This window comes from Vigna radiata, chromosome 7 (assembly GCF_000741045.1).
Source record: "Vigna radiata var. radiata cultivar VC1973A chromosome 7, Vradiata_ver6, whole genome shotgun sequence".
Lineage (NCBI taxonomy): Eukaryota > Viridiplantae > Streptophyta > Magnoliopsida > Fabales > Fabaceae > Vigna > Vigna radiata.
The window spans coordinates 17,887,333-17,894,974 of NC_028357.1; the positions used below are offsets into that span (position 1 = coordinate 17,887,333).

Here is a 7,642-nt window from a genome sequence, read left to right on the forward strand (position 1 = left end):
TTGAGACTGCTCCTGAATGAACTGAGTGGTCGTTTGCCCCATCTGGTTGCTCAAACTCTGAATTGACGCTCTGGTCTCTTGCATGAACTGAATGTTCTGCATGGCCATCTGCCTAAGTAACTCCTCCAATGTAGGCTCAGAAGTAGAAGGTTGAGGAGCTATTTGGGCAGGAGCATCATACTGCTGACTCTGGTATTGTTGGACTGGTGGAGGCATAAAAGTATTCTGAGATGGTTGATATTGTTGTGGAGCGTCATATCATCCCAAGCTAGGGTCATTCCACCCAAGATTGTTGTTGTAACCATATTGCACATGGGAGAATTCGTCTAGAAACTGATGCTCAAGATCTTCCAAACTGGTGACGGATCTTGGAGGAAGACCATAAAGCCAATCCCTTGCTGCTCCTTGTAGTGAATGCGGAAATACCCTTAAAAACATGTGATCATAAGGGACATGAGGAGGTTTCATTGAAGAGAAAATGGTGTAGAACTCCTCCAAATGTCTGTGAGGGCATTCACCTGCATAAATCCCAAATGAAAGGACAACGTAAATACTAGCAAAATGAGGTGACGGCATGCTAGACCAAAGCAAGGCAAATGAAATGTTGGGTGGTTGCAACGAGCTGCATGATTGAACAAAAAACTCCAAAGAAAATCTCCAGCCCAAGGAGTGTGGCGGCCCTAGACTTCCGTGCTATCACATAATGAATAAAAATAAAATATTGGACAATAGCTTTTTCATTCAACCTATACCCATCACCAAGAACATGTTGAAGAAGAAAATTTCTGCTGCCAAACGTTCCAGCCACCACCAATAAATCTGCAGCCGAGAGAGAGTATATGTCTTGGAAAGTGACGACTGCCACCAAAACCTAGGACCGTGAGAATGTTCTCCAAAATGGGTGGGGTCCACCTACAATAAATCCCTAGATGCCATATCATGTTTTTTTTTACTATTGGGCTTAGTCTATTCTAGCAAAATTGGCCCACATTACAAAAATTCATCTACAAATTCTAAATTACTAAGCTAAGCTAGATTAATTCTAAATTCCCTTGTGGAGAGTCATCACTCAATTGGTGCCCTTCCAAAAGTCTCACAGTGTGATTCCAAAATTGCCCTGAAAATAAAAATAGGAATAATTAAGCTCAATTAATTCAAATTAATTAAAATAAGAATTATTGGTCTAATTAAGCCCAAATGGTGAAAATGACACAATAACTAAAAATTAAGCACAATTCATCAACACAATTAGGCGCGAAAAACTAAGTGAATGGTGTAAAATATTGATTCATCAGCCGTTGAGCGGTTTCCCCTTAATCGCGCCACCGCTCAGCGGTCTGTTTCACCGCTGAGCGATTTGCCCCTAATCGCAGAACTGCTCAGCATCAACGCCTGGGCGCCAGACAGTGGCTTCTCTCTCGAATTTGACGCTCAACGTTGGATTTTGACGCTCAACGGAGCATAAAATCTTCTTTTTTTCCTTTTTCTTCTTCTTTCATGAGTCTAAGTCCTTCCTACTTCACTTCCATCCTCAATTCCCATCAAAACCATGCAAAACAATGCAAAACAAGCATAATATCTCTAAAAACAGCTTTTAACTCTCATGTGACTCAACTTAAGTGCTTTACTTGATTCCGAGCTCATTCTAAGCCACAAAAGGTGTGTTTTGATATCAAATTTAAGCATGAAAATAACGGTTTTTAGAGCGTTATCAGTCCAGACCAGGCTGAGGGACTTCATCCTTTTACTGCTGCTGTATTTAGGGCCTTAATGCCAAAAAACAAAGTACTTCCAGCAATGGAAAGGTATAGTGGAGTGACTGATCCAGAGAAGCATCTTTGGTCTTTTGTGGATGTGTTGGGTGACCGACAAGTGTACCAGATCGTACAAGTAATATAAAATGGTACGACCAAGTATCGTTTCCCAAGAGACTCTCGGCACTAGACAATCGTGTGATAACTCGATTAAGTAAGACTTAAAAGGAACGAAATCATTAGTTTAGAATGCAAACACATAAAATTAAATATGGATGCAGTTTTGATCAATTGAAGAGTAAAACAATAATGAATGAAGTTTGTATTATGAGATGAATATGTTGTTGGGGTTAGATTTCACCAAGTTTACTCTCATGTATATAAGAATTCTTCTTCTTTTTCATTAATGTCAACGCCACTCTCTAAATTACTTAAAACCCGATGTCTCGGCAAAGAAAGCATGTCCTTAATTACTAGTTTACAATTTCTTGTCTCCCTAGTAATTAATTCTGCATTAAGATTAGGAGCCTAAGATGACCAAGACTCATAACCCCATCCCTAAGCAATACTACTCTTGGGAATAATTATACAAGAACCTGAATTGTAATGAACCTCCCGACACTCATGCAATTCATACATCATGCTATGAATGAGTTTGATGAGTCAATATTTTATCGACTTCATTTGGTTTATTGTGCTAAAATTAATCAGGGAAGTGTGTTTAAATGTCCGATATTTTTCCACTTTTGCTAATTGTGCTTAATTTGACCGAAAATTCTAATTTTAATTAATTTGATTTTTCTGAGTTAATTAATTGCATTATTTATTATAGGGAAATTTTGGAGATACAATTTTGGACATTAGGGAAGACATCAATTCATTCAAGACTCTCCACAAAGACACTTTAGAATTAGTCAAATTTTAATTTAGTAGATTAGGCTTTTTAAACCAAGTTTTGTAATATTGGGCCAAATTTTGGCAAAAACATGATGGGCCCAATGGGAGGGAGATGATTTGGCACCTAGGGTTTCTTTAGGGTGGTCCCCACCCTTTCATTTTGGTGACACATACATGGTCCTAGGGATTGTAGCCGTCACATATTCTGCACATTTTTTTTCTCCTTACTTTGCTGGTTAAGCTCTCTTGGGAATGATAATGTGGCTCATGGTTTTTTTTGGAATTGTTGAATGAAACAACACTTTCCTTCTGATAAGCTTTTCTTTAAACATTGTTTGGGGGGAATGAAGAATAGCTAGCAGCTGTCACATTCTTTTCATTTTTCTTGGCTGGAATGTTTATTAATTTGGAGAGGAATACTTGATTCTGGAAGGAAGATAGCATCACTTTCTTGCTTGAGACATGCTGACTACTTGGGATTGTTATCACGTGTTGGTTTCCTTGGAGTAGCTGCTCAACAATCACTTTATTTCACAAATTTTATTATAGCTTGAATTGATGATGAGTCTCTCGGTCAAAGGATAGTATTTCCTTGGTAAGTGTCACGTCCTGGAATTGGAAAAGCACATTTCAATTTCTTTAAAAAGTCTTTCGGTCAAGAAACGGTGCTTGGGTTAGGAGGAGGCGCTAGTACTGTTGGCTTTAAATTAGAAAGAATGTTGATTTCATTTGCTTCTCTTGATTCACGGTCACATCCTATGGGTACTACGTTGCTGCCCAAGTAAAGATTAGCCTTCTTTTCTTTTCTTTATTTTGTGAAATCAAAAGTATATTAGGTAGAAGTTGATGTTGTTGAGTGATGATGGGACGGTGATGCAGAGGATGTTGCTTCAAGGGCTGGCACGTTGCAGTTGGAAGCAAATTCAAGTTGGTAGAAAGGGTGTTCACGGTTTTTGCTGAATTAAAGTGATTGTGGGTCCGGTGATGGGAGTTGTCCTGGAAGCTCATTTAAAGCATTTGAAGAAAATTGAATAGTCAATATGGAATTGGTGGCACATGCCATGTACAACTTAGGAGAAGCTATTTTTAATTGGAGGAAGCAACACGATATTTTCATTATTGGGAGAAGCATATTCCATGATTCAATTTAGCTGGGAGGAGTACACACGTTGCCACATTCGTGTGAGAGGATTATAGGTTTCTTTCACATTATTTTAATGCTTGATCCGAGAAGTTTGCTAACTTTCGTTATTTTTCTTATTTTTTTTTTCTTATTTCAGTGTTCATAGTCTAGGAAGTTAATTCTCACTCTTTTAATTTGTTCCAACATTTTTACTTTTAATATTTTATTAGATAATTGTTTATGTAGTGTTGAGTTGAACATTTTATCTTACTTCAATGTTGTTTAGTTTGTTTAGTAGTGATAATTTATCTATCATGTTAGTTTTAATATCCAACCTTAGTTAGTTTTAATTTGCGTGTTTTAATTCAGTTTAATTGCATTCGCAAGACACTTTCAAACCCCCCCACTGTATGTGTGTTCGACTTAATTCCTGAACCATTGTTCGTCCTTGAGAGAAGACCTAGGAGTCACTTCCTAGTTATACTGCATTTATCATATGCAATCAAATTTGTATGGGCCGCGACACCCATCAAATTTTGGCGCCGTTGCCGGGGACCAACGGTTCAGTTTTAGGTCTTTTGTTGTTTTAGTGTGTTGTGTGTGTGTGTTAGTTTGTGATTTGTTTCATATGTGTGAGTATGTTTGTTTTGCTTGTTTAGGTTGTTTTGAGTTTTTGAAATTTGTGTGCTATCGTTTCATGGTTATAGGGTGTTGTGACTTGGTGCATGACTAGAGGAAATCCTGGACTCATACCATCCTTTGATCCTGAGATTGATAGGACTTTTCATAGGTTAGCTAGGCATTCTAGGAATTTATCTGTAGAGTCTGTTTTTGAGTCAGTTCCATTAGACACTGTGCATCCTACTCTTGAATCTGAATCCACTGCTGAATACTTTGTGTATACTGCATCTGTTGCATCTGCATCTGATTCTCATTCTGATTCTGTTGTTTTTTGCACTGAGAACAATATGGCACAACCTCCACCTCGCGAGAGGACTTTTTGGGAGATGGCTGCACCTGATTTCAGTTATGAAAGCTTGTGTATCCAATATCCTGAGGAGGAAGTGCCATTTGTTCTCAAGACTAGACTGATCTATTTGTTGCCCAAGTTTCATGGCCTTGCAGGTGAGTGTCCGCATAAGCATCTGAAAGATTTCCACTATGTGTGTTCATCTATGAGGCCTCAAGATGTTCCTGAGGATCAAGTCTTCTTAACGACATTTCCTTATTCATTAGAGGATGCAGCAAGGGAGTGGATGTACTACTTAGCACCTAGAGCCATCACCAGTTAGGATGATATGAAAAGGTTATTCTTAGCAAAGTTTTTCCCAGCATCCCGAACCACAACTATCAGAAAAGACATCACTAGGATTAGGCAGCTTGGTGGAGAGAGCTTATATAAGTATTGGGAGAGATTCAAGAAGCTTTGTGACAGTTGTCCTCACCATCAGATACCAGAGCAACTCCTTCTCCAATATTTCTATGAAGGTCTCAATAGCTTGGATAGGAGTATGATTGATGCTGCCAGTGGTGGAGCACTAGGAGCTACGACTCCTACTGAAGCCAGGCACTTGATTGAGAAGATGGCTTCCAACTCCCAGCAGTTTGGCACCAGGAGTGATACTATTGTGGTGAAGGGGGAGTACATGATATTGTTACCCAGTCTTCATTATCTGATGATAGGAAATTAGAAAGCAAGATTGACTCCCTTGTGAGTTTGGTGTCGTAGATGGCTTCAAATCAGAGACCATCATCTCCCTCTACATCTGTTGCACGACATTGTGGTTTGTGTCTCTCCAATGAGCACTATACAGATGAATGCCCTGCTTTGCAACAACCTACTGGCCATGATGCATCTCCAGCTTATGCTGCAAACATACAAATCAACAGGCAGCCACAACAACCAAATTATGACTTGTCCAACAACAGGTATAACATAGGGTGGAGGAATCACCCAAATCTTAGATGGAATAATAATGCACAGCAGCAACAACAGTCACAACAACAACCACCACATTTCCAGAATGTTGCAGGTCATAACATTCCATATGTGCCTCCGCATGTCTAGAGATATCAGAGGCAACAACAGCAAGAGATTCCTGCCCAGCCAGCTCCTCCACCTTCTTCTGAGCTTACATTAGAGGACTTGTTTAAGCAGATTCAACAAATGAACGCTCAGAATATGCAGTTCCAGCAGGAATCTAGAGCTTCTATTCAGAACCTTACTACTCAGATGGGTTAGATAGCAACACAATTTAACCAGGCACAGTCACAAAATTCTGACAAGTTGCCATCCCAGACTGTGCAAAATCCGAGGAATGTGAGTGCCATCACCTTCAGATCAGGGAAGCAGATTGTTGTGCCCATAGAGCCCACTCCCACATCTACACCCACACCTACTACTAGTCACAGAAAAGAGGACCAGACTGGTCCAAGCAGGACATTTGAGGCTGGTGGACCTTCTTTCTTTTTCGGTGGTTCTTCTTCTACTCTAGGTGGATCTTCTTCTTCTTCGACCACCACCACCAATGTGCCTCCTCCGTTGCCTGAGCGACCTATACCTTTTCCCTTCCCTCCAAGGGCAATTCCTAGCAAAAAGATGGAAGAGGTGGACAAGGAGAAATTGGAGACCTTCAGGAAGGTAGATGTGAACATACCTCTACTTGATGCTATCAAACAGATTCCAAGGTATGCAAAATTCTTGAAGGACTTGTGCACAAACAAGAGGAAGATGAAAGGTAATGAAAGAATCAGCATGGGTAGGAATGTATCTGCACTCATTGGTAAGTCGGTCCCGCACATTCCTTAAAAGTGCAAGGACCCAAGTATATTTTGCATTCCTTGTGTGATTGGAAATAGTAGATTTGAAAATGCCATGCTTGATATGGGTGCCTCTATTAATGTGATGCCTTTGTCTATCTATAAATCTTTGTCTCTTGGTCCTTTACAACCTACGGGTGTAGTCATTCAATTGGCTAACAATAGTGTTACACACCCCACAGGTTGCATAGAGGATGTCTTGGTTAGGGTTGGTGAGTTGATTTTTCCTGCTGACTTTTATGTTTTGGAGATGGAGGAGGGGTTCTCTCATGGATCTTTTCCCATTATCTTAGGCAGGCCATTTTTGAAAACTGCCCGAACCAAGATTGATGTGTATGCTGGAACTTTATCCATGGAAATTGCTGATATCGTTGTTCACTTTAATATTCTTGATGCAATGAAGTTTCCAGCTGAGGACCACTCTATTTTTAAGATAGACATGTTGGATGACATTATTGATAAATATGTTGTTGATGAGTTTGGTTCTTTGCATGAGAAAGAATATTCTTTTCTATCTTCTTTACATTCATGCATTGAATCTGAATTTGAATCAGGATGTGAAAATGATGTTGATATTGTTGTGGATTTTGAAGAGGATTGTGATATCCATGATGTTGATGATGTTCTTGATATTGAGGATGTTGATGAAGCATCTGTCATGGATATTGATTTAGAGTCTGATGAGATGGGTGATTTGCCTTTACCTGTAAATTCTTTAGAGTCAGAATGCATTAACCACGTTGCAGGAAGTACAAATGAATCTGACTTGCAGGCACCCACTCTTGAGTTGAAACAATTGTCGGATAACCTCAAGTATGTGTACTTAGAGGATGATGAGAAGAAATCGGTGATCATTGTTGACGGATTGGCTAGTGTACCAAATCGTACAAGTAATATAAATGGTAAGACCAAGTATCGTTTTCCCAAGAGACTCGTATGGCTTCCTCGTTCGCGTGAATTAAAATAATAAGACTTGAGAAATTAAAATTAATAAATTGGGTTTGAGAGTAAAAATATTAACATGCAAAATAAAGATTGATTCAATTGG

At 39.3% G+C, this 7,642-nt stretch overlaps 1 pseudogene; it reads left to right on the forward strand.

Moving 5' to 3' along the window:
* The first annotated feature begins 5,503 nt into the window (after window positions 1-5,503).
* LOC106766142 overlaps window positions 5,504-7,642 on the forward strand; it is a 12,239-nt pseudogene continuing 10,100 nt past the window's right edge.